We start from the raw sequence: 16,323 nt of genomic DNA on the forward strand, positions 1-16,323 counted from the left end.
TAATTTATTGTTCATTTGCTCTGCAAGTATTAGAAAGCACGAATACAGGAGTTAACATAATTTGGTTCCAATAGAAGTGTTTATTTCTTCGGAAATAAAGCTTCGAACTTTTTTAAGTAGATGTCGCTACAGCGTCGGTAACAAATTATTTGTTTTCAGTAGTAATAACCCAAGGACATTGATAATTGTTCGAAAAAATTTTATAACAGATTTCGAAAGCTTGTTGCTTGGAAACAGACTGACGCCGTAGGCGGAGGTCTGTTGCCTGTAAGCAACAAGCTTGAGAAAGTTGTTAAAAAATTTTTGAGCATTTATCAATGTTCGAGGGTTATTCGGATAGAAAATTTTTTGCTGGTTATGAAAAAAAATACAGAGCAGAAACAATTTATTTAAATGTGCAATTAACAATTCTTCCACCGTCCGATTTCCATCTAATTCATATTTTCTATCATTGCAAAAGTCCATAAACGCTTTCCATACAAATTTTTTACTGTAAACAGTATTCTTTGGTATATTTGATTCGATAATTTCATTAATATTCTCATCAGTATTACAACCAAATCGTGACATTTTGAAATATTGAATATTTGAAATGTCAAAATCTAAATGAAACGAAATGTAGGTATCCATAGCTACATGATTGAGTGAAAACAGCCCATGGGATCTGTTTTCAGTATAATGTTGGTTTTATTGGTTGTATTCAATCAGATGACCACAAATTAATTGATTTCATTGGATTTCTAATTGAGCAAAAAATTTTCATTCGTAATTGGGAGACAAATTATTTCTCTTTTCGTTCAGAGCAGACTATTAAAAAAATACCTCTGCGATGATCCCAAATGAGAGTGAAACATTTTCATTTTATATCAACATTTTAATCAGGTTGCACAAAAGAACTGGGCACCAATTTAAATAGCCAATGGGACCACTCAAACAGAGAATAATAAAAGCAAAAGCAGCATTTGTTAGAATGAGACCTATTTCAGGTCTCATTCTAACGAAGTCAACAGTCGAGACACATCATTAAAAACAAAATACCCTCTGTCGAACTGCTACATATTCACAGTTCTGCTCTACGGAATGGAAGCGTGGACACTAACTGTTGCATCTATGAATCGGCTCGAAGCTTTCGAAATGTGGTGTTATAGGCGCATCTTACGTATATCCTGGGTTGACCGAATTACAAAAATGTGAAAGTCCTGAGTAGAATGGGGAAAGTGTGAAATTCTCATTACCATCAAAACTAAAAAAATAGAACTAGTCAACGTTGATCGATCATAACTAGGGAACTTGTGTGGCCTTAGCCTTAGCGAAAGGGCTAAGGCTAAGGCCACACGGGCGATAATTTACGGCGCCGTAAGAGCAGTAAACCTGACGAGGCATTGGTTGACTAACTCCTATTTCATCTACAATTGGTGGAGGAGTTAGTCAACCAATGAGTAAAATGAAGCGCGAAAATGGGTCCCACGGTGAGTGTAGTGGATGGCCAGACTGAGCTGTAAAATATCGCGCAGCAACATCGAACGGGCCCATCTTTGGCGTCGTGTCGCAAACGAAGGGACAAATTCATTTTATTAGCCGTCGCGTAGTGCAAGAAACAAAAATAAACACCAAAATACCTAGCATGCAGTATACTGAACGAAATTTGTAGCTCATCTAGCCACAACAACGACCAAAAACCTGTATTTTCATCTCGCGACACGCCGTAATTTACATCCCCGTCTGGCCATGCTTTTTACAGCGCTTACTGCCGCTTAGGCTACGGCTCCACGGGCGAGAAATTGACGCTAGCAGTAGCCGTAAAACGGACTTAAGGTTCCGCGGAACGGAATAGGAATAGCCGAACTGAACCGACTACGCACAAGTCCTGTAGTCGGTACAGTTCGGCTATTCCTATTCCGTTCCGCGGAACCTTAAGTTCGTTTTACGGCTACTGCTAGCGTCAATTTCTCGTCCGTGGAGCCGTAGCCTTAGTTTACAATGCTTACTGCTCTTACGGCGCTGTAAATTATCGCCTATGTGGCCCTAAGATTACTAACCAAGTTTAATGTTTTTATTATTTAGTTTAAATGCTTCGACAACTAAGGCCATTGGCATGGTACAGTTGCTGTGTATAGGTGTAATGTGTAGTGTGTGTTTTGAGTAAATGTCTTGTTACTTAGTAAAGTCGACTTTATTGTCTTTACAACGAGATGCTAATTGTATCCGAACGTCTCCGGTCGTTCCGGTGAGTACCAATTCCACAAGGATAGAAATTCATTTATTAATTTTTAATAAATGAAAAATTCTGGGATTCGAACTCACAACCCTTGGATCCAAAGGTAGGCTCTCTTACCACTGAGCCACAGAGGGGAATGTTTTTAAGTACGCGTCTTGCGTTGAGCTTGTGATGTGTGTTTAGAAAAAGATGTTATTGAAAATTGAAAAAGTTACTCTATTTAATAAAAAAAATTTTGTCCTGGTAAAAGTATATTAGTTTAAAAAGCCCCTATAGGGCTACAAATATAGAGACAAAACGTTTTCGCTCTGTAACAAGAGCATCATCAGTGTTACAAGAACATGGTGACCCACCCAAAAATACAAAGGTAAAAACCTTTTAAAAATAGACTAAAAGTCTTATATGCGTAAAAACATAGTAAAATCCAAAGGATGGATATAAAATCCTATGGATATGGCCTTAGGACAACATATGACTCCCGCACGTGGTAAGTGGGTTACAAGGTAACAATTAATTGTTACTTTTTTTATTGACTTAGCATCATTTTGAAAATTTATAACATTTTTCAAATTTTTATACTGTAAAATTATTTTGCAAAAACTACTTGATTGATTGTGCTGAAATTTTGTGTAGTGTTTTTTTATATTATATTAAAAATATTTTCTGGATATATTTTGAAGGTTCTATGTGGCTTTTAAATACCCGAAACAGATTATTGAAAAAACATTGATTTTTGAGCCTTTTTTGAATGGTTCTTGCCAATTTCGCATTAATAATAATTTTTTTTCAATTTGCAATAAATTCTATGTTATAGGAAATTTAATTGAAAAACTTTTTTGTTTGTAAAAATTTTTTCTAAGATGCCTAGTTGCCGAGATATAGCCAACAAAAAGAAAAAAAATGAATTTTTAAATTTTTTTAAAATTTATAGAAGTAAAAAGCAGATATCGAGCACCTAGTTTATTAAATTTTGCCCAAGGATACTTTCGTTCCTAGACCATCATCAGGGGTGTCTCGTCAAATCAATAAGGTATCCTGGCAAAATGTCGATAACATTTGTTTGGTGAGAGAATTGGTAAATTAACACATACCATATAACATTAAGTTAATAGATGCCGGTACTACAATATTAGCAAGTCGAAGATGGAGGAGCAACCTTCGTCTTCTTCATTGTTGCTTCATCTTCGACTTGCTAATTATGTAGTAACGGCATCTATTCATTTAATCTGTTTTGTCATTTGTCCAGTGTGTTATATGGTATGTGTTAATTTACCAATTCTCTCACCAAAACAAATAAGACATTTTACCAGGATACCTTCCTGATTTGACGAAACGCCCCTGATGATGCTCTAGGAGCGAAAGTATACTTGGTCAAGATTTAATAAACTAGGTGCTCGATATCACCCTTTTACTTCTATAAATTCTATATATTCGAGCATTCAACTTATAACCCGGTCTATATAGACATTTCAAATAACAAAAATTGCCGGAGAGCCAAATTTTGGTGGAGAGCTAGGGTATACCATAACAAATAAAGTTTAAAAAGTCCCCATCGATCCCATGTGTGCGTCAAAAGTTATTCGGGGTCAAAGGTCAAAATTTGAGATTTCTTGGATTTTTTTCGAAAACGGTAAGTTTTATAAAAAAAAAAACCTTAAACCAAAGTTGTAGATCTTAAAATTCTCTACAAAAATAGTCCTTACTATTTTTTTCCTAAAAGTTGCCATTCCTGAGATATCGCGATTCAAAGAGTCACATTATACATGATAAACTTGTTCTCATGATCATTTTTCAGTGCGTCACAGTTTTTCGATTTCTCTCTAATGCATTAAGTTAGATGAGACGGAAAAAGCGGTAGCTCCGTGATTAAACACAAAAATAATGCAGCATTACAATGGTTATATACATAAGTTGTCTATTCCTAACCTACGTTTGATTCGTTGATATTTAGAATGCGCGTTTTTTCTAGCCAATCAAATAAACGTATTACGAACATTTGACGAAAACTTCGTTCATTTTGGCCATTTTTTAGAAGTGTCAAAGAGTCAAGTGACGGTTATTATTCAGGTCAGTATTTTGTGTACCTGTCATTTTGAAATTTCGAATTCGACTTCCCTTGTGTTTCACAACGTCTTTGTGCATTTTTTTGTGTTTTGGTTTAGAATTTAGTTCGTTAAAAGTTAGTCATTGGCGTGAGGAGACTAGAGACATTTGAGATGTACCGAAGAGTGCTAAATATCTCATGAGTAGATAGAATAGCCAACGTGGAGGTAATGAGACTTACGCATAAGGAACGAGAAGAACTAACAAATAAGAAGAAAACTGAGATATATGGGACATGTGATGAGAGATGTATATCTAATACTCCAGGTCATTATGCAAGAAAAAGATCTATAGTAAGGAGATGTAACTCATGGCTGAAGAACCTTAGGAACTGGTTTGGATGTAATAACAATGAATTATTTAGAGCCGCGGTTTCAGAAATAAAGATCGCTCTGATGACTGCCAACTGTTGAAGCGGAGACAGCACCTAGAGAAGGAGATAAAAACACAATTAATGGATAGTTTTGTGTCATTTTTTAATGTTTCCATATTTATAAATTTAATTAACAATATTGTTTACTTTTTAATTTTATTCCCCTTTATAAAAAATACCTAAATGTTAACATATTGTGTAAAAATCAAATATACTAAATTACTAATTAGTTTAATTCCACCAGCTTTTCACCTATGGCTAAGTAAGATTCTAGCATCTGTCAGATTCGTCAATAATTACATGAAATAAGTCTCGACACACCCAATACAGTATATGACGTCATAATTAATGACGCACTGAAAAATGATCATTAGAACAAGAATATATGCACACATTTACACACCACCTGTGAGGTAGTGTACTCTGCGCGTTTATTTTACCTTGGTTTCCCCTATAGGCCTACTCCACTAACTGTTTTGACAATTTTAGGATAATTTAAGGAAACAATACCGGTCAAGTTCTAGATATTACCTTATTATTGATATTGATTATTGATATTGCTATTGATTATTAGGTTAACTATTGTTTTGATTTCTTTAGATATTTTAATCAGATTCATATTCTTGAAAGTCTACTTCAACAGTCAAGTATTCTTCGATTTCATCTTCTTCCTCTTCCTCTTGCTGGATGTTCAAAAATTGTTCAAATGTGACTGAGTCATTGGTCTCTTCATTAAAATCACAGGAGTCTTCCTCTGTTTTACTAAACTGGACATTTGAGCAAGACTGACCTTGGCAGTTGGTACACACTAGAGAACACAGCAACCCAACTTTTTTACATCCGCATTTGGCACTGCAACCTTTTTTGCAATTGCAAAAAATAGTGTTAAGGAGTTTTTCTGGAGCAGGTGGGAGTAAGGTTTTAATCGGTTCCAGAGTATTATCTATTAATTTCCAACCCCAGTCTTCTGGATTCAGTTCATTGCCTAGCCATGTTTGAACTTGATAATATACTCGATACAAATGTTGAAAAGCAGATGCTGATGTTGGAGGAAGACATGATAGTTGTACTTGTTTCTTGTTTCGCGTATTTTTTACAAAAGTTAAGTATCGGTATTTATCAAGACAAATAATTTTTTTTGGAGCTCCATAAACCGCAAGAAGAAAGCGAATTTTTTCCGTAATTATTGTTTGCGGTGTAGAATCAAGTTCTATAAAAACTTTACAGCAGTCAGTCAAATCTTTTTTTTCGAATAATTTAAGTACTGACGTTTTGCCCCTTCTGTATATTGCGGACGTAGTGTCGCAGCCGGTTATCGCATGTAAAAATAAAATGTACTTTTGGCATTTGGGATAAGCCAATAAACTATTCGAAGAATATATCTCTGTTCGCTGTTGAGCCCTTCCAGGTTTCAGAAAATAAATAACTTTATCTACTGGAGTCCTTGCAGTAATCAGTACCAACAAATCAAGATCTTCACCAACTACAATTGTTGTGTTTGTTGCCTTAAATTTTTCAATTGCTGTCTCAATTATAAGGACATCTGCGTCATTTTTAGCTTGCTTCACTTCAATATTCGCAGCTGTTAATTTGTCAGTTAACATGGAAATGAAACGAGATTTATTATTAATGTTGGCGAAAAATTGTTGTTGATTCGCTGGAACTGTTATATTTTCATCAAAGATAATCTCGGAACCCGATGATGATTTTGTAGTTCGACGACATTGTTCTGCAGCTTTAATATTCTTTGTCGAGTCATTGTAGCCGTCAAATACCACTGTCACTGTAAGCCCGTAATGTCTGCGTAGATACTGAACATATTTATCAAAAATAACGCTAAAGGTTTCTTTTCGATCCCACACAACGTGATGTAGTAGGTACCCTCCATCAATAATGTAAGTAGCGTTTCTACGATCAACCTCAGTATTGACTGATTCAAAGCAATCATAAATTGCTGACTTTGTTGTTTTACGCATTCCAGCTGCATCGAAAAGTGATAAGGGGTAAGGAGATAATTCATACTCAAAAAATTTTTCAATCTCATCCTCAAAAGCTTCAGTGATACTCATGCGTTGAAATAATAATACAGGATCTATAGCTACTTCTTCTTCGTAAACTTTCACGGTGCTACTCGCAGCTAAAAGAGGGAGTACTTTTTCAGAGCGTTTTAATTTTATATTATTAAATGTTTCACCTGTCATTTTAGCCATTGAAGCAATCCCAACTTTACGAGCTTTATGGAAATTAATCTTATCATCACCAACAACTCCAGAAGCAATAGATATGATTTTATTAATTTTAGGAAAAGGATCATGTGATGAAAACCAGTCTAGAAGTTTTTTAATATCTTTAGCATCTTTTATGAGCCGCGAGTCACTTGCATCTACATGCTGATCTGTTGTGTCCATTCGAACATTAGCAAGAACATGCAACCCCTCACACACAGTATTCATTGCATGCATTCCGTAAACCCATTTACTTATCACACTTATACCAGAGAAACAGATAATATTATGAACCAGACCTACGGACAATACTGTAGCCATTGCCTATAATAGACAATCTGTTCTTTTTTAAACAATGGTACCTATAGCCAAATGTTTTTCAAGGACACGTGGATAGAGGAAATTCAGTTTGGGACTGATTACCTTTTGAAGAAATATTTTCAGAATAGTATAATATACTATATACAAGAGACACAAATAGGCATTTATACTTGTCTTAAGGGCCACATATGTATACGTGGTTTATATGTGCATATAATGTATAAAGTAACTTTCAAAATCGCGATATCTCAGGAATGGTAACTCCTAGGAAAAAAATTGTAAGGACAATTTTTGTAGAGAATGTTAAGATCTACAACTTTGGTTTGAGGTTTTTTTTTGATAAAACTTACCGTTTTCGAAAAAAATTCAAAAAATCTCAAATTTTGACCTTTGACCCCGAATAAATTTTGACGCACACATGGGATGGATGGGGACTTTTTAAACTTTATTTGTTATGGTATACCCTAGCTCTCCACCAAAATTTGGCTCTCCGGCAATTTTTGTTATTTGCCAAGCATTTTGATGTCTAAGTTGACCGGATTATTACTTCTATTTTTTTTAATTTTTAATTAAAGATTTAACCTTCCTATTAAAGTGTCGACATATAGTCCAATCAACAGCCATTTTCTCGTGGAATTTTGAGAACCAACGTCAATTTCCTTGAAAATTTGGATTTAGATAGTAATTATAACCTTTGCCAAAATCTACCCTATGCCGAACTGCGCTTTTGCCCTGGGGTGAAAACAACCCCATCTAGGGGATGAAAATTTTTTTAATCTAATTCTGAGTGAATAGAGCGACTAATTCTGAGTAAATTTTGTTCTATAAAATTTTTTTGCAAAATTGACGCTTTCTAAGATATTTGGGATTGAATCTAGGCATTTTTCATTGAAAAAACTCACGTTTTATAACGTCACGTTATCACGTTTTTCACGAATAACTAAAAAAAATTTAATTTTATAGAAAAAATCATTAAGGACAAAATTGTAGCTAATAAAAAAACAAAGAGACTCGCGTCCGAAAGACCTATGTAAACCCAATAGCAACTGAGTTATTGCTCCTTAAAGGATGGTTATTTTTGAAGATCATCGAAATGGAGAACTTTTAATCTCAAATAACTCGAATCTGGTGCAATTTTTTGGGAAAACTTAACAAATATCTTTTAAAGTTCATTAAAAAACCTTTCAAATAAGCTCTCACAAAGTTTTTTGCATAAGAACAGACTGACTTACGATGAAAATAAAATCGTTCTCTGCTTTTTTCTTTTTGAAATGTAAAAATTAAACACTCGTCGTTACAATCCTAATAAAAATAAATAGTTTCCCACTTGAAATTAACTTGGTATAATTGATACGATCCATGTAATTTGACCGATTTGGAATACTTAGTTTAGAAAAAATAATTGATTAAATCAAAAATGAGATTTTAAATTTTTTTTAAGTGCATTTTTCTTAAATGAATCTAAAAGTATTCGTAATATGAAAAAATGTTTCAAATATTAATTGTAGATTTTCTTTTACTGAAAATTTTAATTTATTTTGTTTTTGTATCATGAATACTTTTACGTTTATTTAAGAAAAATGCACTTTTTTTAAATTATAATAATGTCATTTTCGTATTAATTATATCTTAATAAAATTAATTTCAAGTGGGAAGCTATTCATTTTTATTAGGATTGTAACGACGAGGGTTTAACTTGTACATTTCGAAAAGAAAAAAGCAGGAGCGACTTTATTTTCGTCATAAATCAGTCAGTTCTTATGCAAAAAACTTTCGTTACAGCTTATTTGAAAAATAAAGATGTAAAGTGTTCCCAAAAAATTGCACCACATTCGAATTATTTGAGATTAAAAGTTCTTTATTTCGAGGTTCTTCGAAAATAGCCATTCTTTAAAGGTTAAAAAATTCGACGGTTTTGCAGTTTTTTACCGCTGATGAGTGGTCTAATAGTGAAATTATCATTACTAATAATATTTGGAAGCGATTAAATAAAAAATACGATCATATCCTGATTACCCAAATAAGGATGTTTTAGAACAGACCGCCTGGACTACTATCATAGTTTGTTTTTAATTACCATATTATTGTCACTAATTGACCTCTTCGATTTATACGCAATCATTTATCAATTCTTCTAATAGCCGTCGACTCTTTCACAGTGACGGATCTACTGGAAGGGAAAAAGGGGAAATCATGCCCCCCTAACAAGGTTCAAAATTACAGAAAAAACTGTTGAAACATAAAAATATATTAGGTGACATGAAACTTGAGCCATAGACAGACACATTCAACCGAATAAATAGGCTAATTAGGAAAATTAAGGGAACTAAGGTACTAATACACTTTAGAAGAACAAAAATAAGCATTTTTCATGATTTTTTTTCTCAGAACCCTTATTAGAAATGAACATAAAACTTTTTACGTATTAATATCTAACTCTTAGAGCTTATAAAAAATATAATATTGTTCTGAAGCTATTTTCTGATTTTAAAAATTTTATAAAAAATATATCTTTTTCATTTATGCACGTTGCACGTACACTAATATTGTAGAGGGCGCCAAAGTCGAGGCCTCGAAAAAAAGTACTTCCGATGGCGGACAGTTGATAATCTCAGGATTGGGATATCTGAAACAAAAAAATCGTACGGCATTTGAAAAAGTGAAAAATTCCGCAAAAAAAAGATTTTACGAAAATTTGAAAAAAATCGCACGTTTGTCTTCAGTTTTGCATGGCTAAAAATATTTATTTTTTATTTTTTGTCAAATTGTGGTAATTGTCACGTAAGAAACCTTCCTTTTTCAAATGCAGTAAGATTGTTTTGTTTCAGATATCCCAATCCTGAGATTAACTGTCCGCCATCATTTTTCGAGGCCTCTAAAATATTAGTGGACGTGCGTAAGTGAAAAAAGATATATTTTTTGTACTCTCTAAGAGTTAGATATTAATATGTAAAAAGTTTTATGTTCATTGTTAATAAAGGTTCTGAGAAAAAAATTCTTGAAAAAAATGATTATTTTTGGTCTTCTAAAGTGTATTAGTACCTACCAATGCATATAAGTTATTATTTAGGTATTTCTTTTATGTAGTTTGGGTTTATCCTTTTTGTCTTTTGGTTGGTCTGTCATTGGAAGTTCCCCCTAAGGCAAATTCCCTCTCCCAAGACAAATGTCTAGATCCGCCACTGATCTTTCAAGTATTTACATAAGATACAATATCAATGCTGAAAATATACGTTACATGAATGGTACATTAACTTCCATTTTACCTGCACCTATCTCCAATAATAGGCCATAACCCGCCACATTCGTTATTGCTCATTATTTGTTTTTGTAACTTTTATCTTATCTCGAGAAAATAATTGAAACTTTACGTAAGACGGTACTGGGTGGGTGGTCTTTTTGTTTTTTAAATTATTCTTAGTGTTTTGTGTAGCCTGTGGAGAATAAACTATTTTTAATAATGAATAATGTAGTAAACAAACAGCGGAAGGATGTATTGACCTCGAAAAAGTTCGTATGTCATTTATATGACATTCTTATTTAATTAATTCTTATTCTTATTTTTTACGTAAACATGAATCTATCTTTTAATATACCTCCAGTAAGTTGTCGTTCCATCGTTTTCGTGGTTTTCCCATTGATCGTCTTCCCAGAGGCGTGCGGTCCATGGAAGCGGGGGAAGCGGTGCTTCCCTATACTTCCATATAAGAAAATACATATATTATTAATTAGTATTTATAGGCATTGAAACATTATTAAAATTTGATCGCATACGAACGGTCTCAAATAAGCACACAATTCAACGATTCAGTCCGGTCCTGACGGAAGCGCATCTCAAAATCGCTGCTTGTCATGCATTTGTCCCGTTCAAAAATTGGTCAGGGTTTAATAACCTCACTCGCTAGTCATGTTACTTTCACGCGAATTTTGATACGCCTGGAAGCGCTCGTCCGACCGCTTCCGATTCGAAAACGAGATCGGAGTCTGTTACTGCTGCTATAAGGGGTAGGTATTTAGGTACAAATGGCTCGATTTCAATTTTTTGCTTAATATTATTACTAATATTTTATTTGACATTTTGAGATTTTTCCTTTTACTGATATTTTATAGTACCTACGACATTTTACAGACGAAGTCAAGTGACATTGCATTTTGTATAAGACAATTTGATGACTTATGATGATTAAAAAAATGAGCTGTTTAAAAATATTTGGGATAAAGCTGAAAATATGGGCTTCAAACCTAAAAGAAAAATAATGATGATTGATATTGTCGGCGAAAGAGAGACCTATCGACGATTATACATCGAAATTTTGATAATATTCTACAACAAATGAATTATCACTTTGAAAATTTTAAAGAAATAAAAATATGTAGAATTATGTAATTGTAATATGTCTAATTATAATTCATTAAAATCTCCCACAGAGGTATGTACCTATTTAATTCAGTACGATTAAATTATGATTTTTTTTTATAATCTAGCTTTGCATTCTCAGTTAAATGTCATTTATAAAACACCTGAAATTAGTGATAAAGAAATACTTAGGAATGGGTTGAATTTTTTGAATACTACTGGTTTAAATCAGTATCTGTGTGAAGTGGGCAAGTTGTGTGAATTAAGTAGTAGGTACTAACTATCTCAGCTACAAGTGCATCAGTTGAACGAAGTTTTTCAGTATTAAAACGCATCAAAAGTTTTACAATAAATTTTACAAGTGAAAACAGACTTTCCAAGTTAGCCCTATTATCCATTGAAAAAGAGTGCATTTATTAAACAATTATCAGAAAATCCAAAATTTTACGACGATGTTATCGACAAAAAATTTGCATTGGTTGATAAGAGAATAGGACTCAAGTATAAGTAAATAAGTGTCATATTGTTGAAAGTCGTGTGTTATGGAAGGTGATTCGAAATCGGAATATAAAAACAATTTTGAATAGAACTCTTCTTTTTAAGTTTAAAGAAACCAAGCCTGGAGCAGGGACTCGACCCTGAGCAAGCAGTACAGATCGATGATAAATCACTAGATATACGATATACTAAGTCACTAGAGTCGCTAACCTGCATTGATCGGGGTAGGATTTCGTTTGTGAGTCCTTGTATCCAGGACTCCCACATAATAAGCACTTTGCTGATAGAGAGCCCATATAGCGCATCAGAGTGCTATCGGAGGGAAAGTGGATAGTATGAAGCATTGGGGCGGGATGGAGTGACGCCCGCTTATAAGAGTAAATCCTCCTTGCCTCAATGAATTTGTATCACCCGAATCTCATTCTCAAGGCGTGTGCATGTCTCTCAGACTGGGTTAAACACTATACCTAATTTTTTGTAGTTCTTGTTTTTAGTCGATATAAGTTAACAGGTAATACATTAGGTATACACCTATTAAGTAGGTATATGTTTTGATCTCGACCCTCGTAAGAAAATATGTGTTAAACCCTTATTTAATCGCTTCCTCTTCCGAAAATGTCACCGCACGCCACTGCGTCTTCCTATTGGGGAACCGTCTTTCGCTGTCTTTACTACTCTATTTTTTGCCATTCTGCTTATATGATTGTTCCATTCTACTCTTCTCTTTCTTACCCAGTCCTCCATGTTCTCCACTTTGTAATTTTTGTCATATATTTACTTCTCACTCTCTCATAGAATCCTACTATCAAGATTTTCAACTCTGCTGTTTCTATCATTCTGTTTAAATCGGACCATGTTTGGGCCTCGTATGTTATTATTGGTTTGATAACCGTTTCGTAAATTTTGCCTTTCATCTCTTTCCTAATAATATATTAATTCCTCCATATTGTTTCATTCAGGCAACCTGCGGCTGTTTGCTCTGTTCACTTGATCTTCCACTTTTGTTTCGAGCTTTCCGTAGCTAGAAAGTGTGATGCTCAAATATTTAAACTCCCACCACTTCCTCTCTTATCTGACCTTCCAGCAATCAATTCTTCTTCTTCAGATGCCATCTCCGCTACGGAGGTTGGCAATCATCATAGCTATTTTAATTTTTGAGGCAGTAGCTCTAAATAGTTGTTTTGAGCTGCATCCAATGCATTCTCTCAGGTTCTTCAGCCATGAAGTTCGTCTCCTTCCGATGGTTCTTCTGCCATCGATCTTTCCTGGCATTATGAGTCGCAGGATGCCATACTTCTGGCCCCGCATCACATGTCCGAGATACTGTAGCTTTCTTTCTTTAATTGTAAGTTCAACTTCCTTCTCTTTACCTATTCTTCTCAGTACTTCATTGTTCGTAACTCTATCTACCCAGGAAACCCTCATAATTCTTGTCTCTAGATTTAACGTCCATGATTCCACTCCATAGTATAGTACACTGTTTACGTAATATTTTTTTAGGCGTACTTTAAGTGCTAATGTTAAATCTTTGCTACATAGGACATTTTTCAATTAATTAACTTTGTTTTAATGCCACATTGCACAAAAACGTACAAAACCAAAATAATCCTAAGGATGTCCCGAAAAGATTGGTCATAAATTATAACACAGATTCTGGGGTCAAAAATAAGTTGATTGAACCTAACTTACCTTAGTACAAATGTGCATATAAAAAAAGTTATAGCCCTTTGAAGTTACAAAATGAAAATCAATTTTTTCCAATATATCGAAAACTATTAGAGATTTTTTATTGAAAATGGACATGTGGCATTCCTATGGCAGGAACATCTTAAAAAAAATTAAAGTGAAATTTGTGCACCCCATAAAAAATTTATTGGTGTTTTGTTTCCTTAAACCCTCTAAACTTTTGTGTATATTCCTATTAAATTATTATTGTAGTACTATTAGTTAACCCCAATGTTTTTAAAACTTTTTTGCTTCTTAGTACTTTCTCGAAAAGCCAGATTTTATCAAGATATTTTGAATATTTGTCAAATCCACCACATATTTTTAATCGGTCATTTCAGAAACAACAGTTTTGAATAAATCACAAAAAATTGTATTAAAGCGCTGTTAGAAAAACTGCTTTAAAATTAATTGTTGCAATAATATTTCCCTATCCTGTTTCCCCTATGCATTACATATTTTTTTGGAAAAATTGTTTTTTCTTAACTCATATTATGGTTTTAAAAAAAGTGTCCTATGTTGTTTCAGAACGGAAATAAAAAATATTTTTTTTTGGAAATTTTATTGTCTCTCAAACAAAGTATAAGCATTAATAATCATTAATTGCATCAGTGTTAGGCCACTGCATAATATCTTCAAAAAATAATCTTTCTTTTTCCCCGCAGAAACAATATCAGTCGTTGACTCATGTGGTTTTCGAATGGAATAGGTATTTATATTAAGCTGTAGTTTATTACAGCAAGTCGAGACTCATGTCATTTCTGCTTAGAATGAAAGAAGAAATGTCAATATTGCCAAAAATTGACTCATGTTGTTTCTGAAATGACCGATTCTTGTATATGGTTAAGTACGATTATAGATAGCTGGTAATCATATGAAAATTTACTTATAATTTACATTTTTATGTATATTTTGAACCATATTAAACAAGAGGCAAAAAAGTTTTAAAAACACTGTGTTTAAATGGTACTATAATAATAGTTTAATTGAAACGTACACAATCGTTTGGGGGGTTGAATGGAACGAAACCCCCATACATTTTTTATGTAAGTAAACATATTAAAAAAGAAGCCGCATGTCGATAAAAACTGCCTTATCGAAAAAATACTAAGAGGCAATTTTTTTTAAAATAGTGTGTTTAACTAATGGTACTACAGTAATAATTTAATTGGAACGTACACAAAAGTTTGGGGGTTTAAGGGAACAAAGCCCCATAAAATTTTTATGGGGCTTTACAAATTTCACTGTTGTTTTTTTATGATGTTCCTGTGATAAGAATGGTCCATTTTCAATAAAAAATCTAAGAGTTTTAGATATATGAAAAAAAAATCGATTTTCATTTTGTAACTTGAAAGGGCTGTAACTTTTTTGTGTACACTATTGTATATAGGTAAGTGAGGTTCAATCAACCTATTGTTGACCCCAGAAACTGTACTAAAATTTATGACCAATCTTTTCGGGACAGCCTGTATAATAGATACTTTCTGATTTATTTCTTTCTTTCTTTTCTTTATTTCTTTATAACGATGCGCGATGTTCGGAAATAGAAGAACTAGAAATATGACATGTTCAATATGAACAGTTCGTGAAGTAGCTGGCCTGTATAATTAGAAAAACATCCGCAGAGGAATTGGAATGGCTCATGATAAGCAGATGTCATGGCTCAAGAACATTTGCGATTAGACAGGAATACGCAGTGCCCTACAACAACGATTCCGATTTGCTGAAGACCGTGAACAGCTAGCCAATGTAATTGCCAATGTTAGGAGGACTGAACATGCCACCGAAAGAAGAAGAATTCATGAGTCATCGAAAAAATTTTTAATTGAGTCGTGGCCCTGTGTTGAATTTACTATGCACTCTCTAAAATGCTACTGGCCCACAAACCACTAGATATTCCAATGCCTTTCTTATCGAAGTTATCACAAATTTATGGCTTTCAAAATGCTCGCTCGAAACAATAAAAATAGGCCAAACAAACAAATACTTTCAAGGAATTTCTTTGTATTTTCAGTTTATCAACTAATGCTATTTATCTTTATTAGGTGTATTTGTGTAATTCAAAAAAGATCTGTACCTGCAACAGATAAGAGTTTTACAATGCGGTAATCAGTTTTGCTTGAGTCGTCTTTTTTTTTGTTTATAAAACAGTTATATTTTTGTAATATTCTCAATAATGTATTAGTTACAAAATTAAAATATGAACAAATTCCCATTCCTAAAAAAATGTCCTATATGAAAAAATGACAGAACCAAAAAGAAGAAAACTGGTGAAATTTCACGTCAATCTGACAATTTTATTTCAACAACAATTTTAAATATTTCAAAATAATTTTGTAAATTACATGAATATAATTTAATAATACTAATTATAAAACATTGTAATTTCCTTATAATGTAGAATTTTCTAATAAAATAATATAAAAAATTTAAATACTAACATTGAAAAATCTCCTGCAAATGTAACTTTTGTAACTTCAGTTTTTCATTCATCTAATAGCAC

At 33.2% G+C, this 16,323-nt stretch overlaps 1 protein-coding gene across 5 annotated transcripts in view; it reads right to left on the minus strand.

Annotated features, from left to right (window-relative positions):
* LOC114332380 (uncharacterized) overlaps positions 1–16,323 on the minus strand; it is a 141,138-nt gene that overhangs the window by 13,572 nt on the left and 111,243 nt on the right. The window lies entirely within an intron of this gene.

This window comes from Diabrotica virgifera, chromosome 6 (genome assembly GCF_917563875.1).
Source record: "Diabrotica virgifera virgifera chromosome 6, PGI_DIABVI_V3a".
NCBI lineage: Eukaryota > Metazoa > Arthropoda > Insecta > Coleoptera > Chrysomelidae > Diabrotica > Diabrotica virgifera.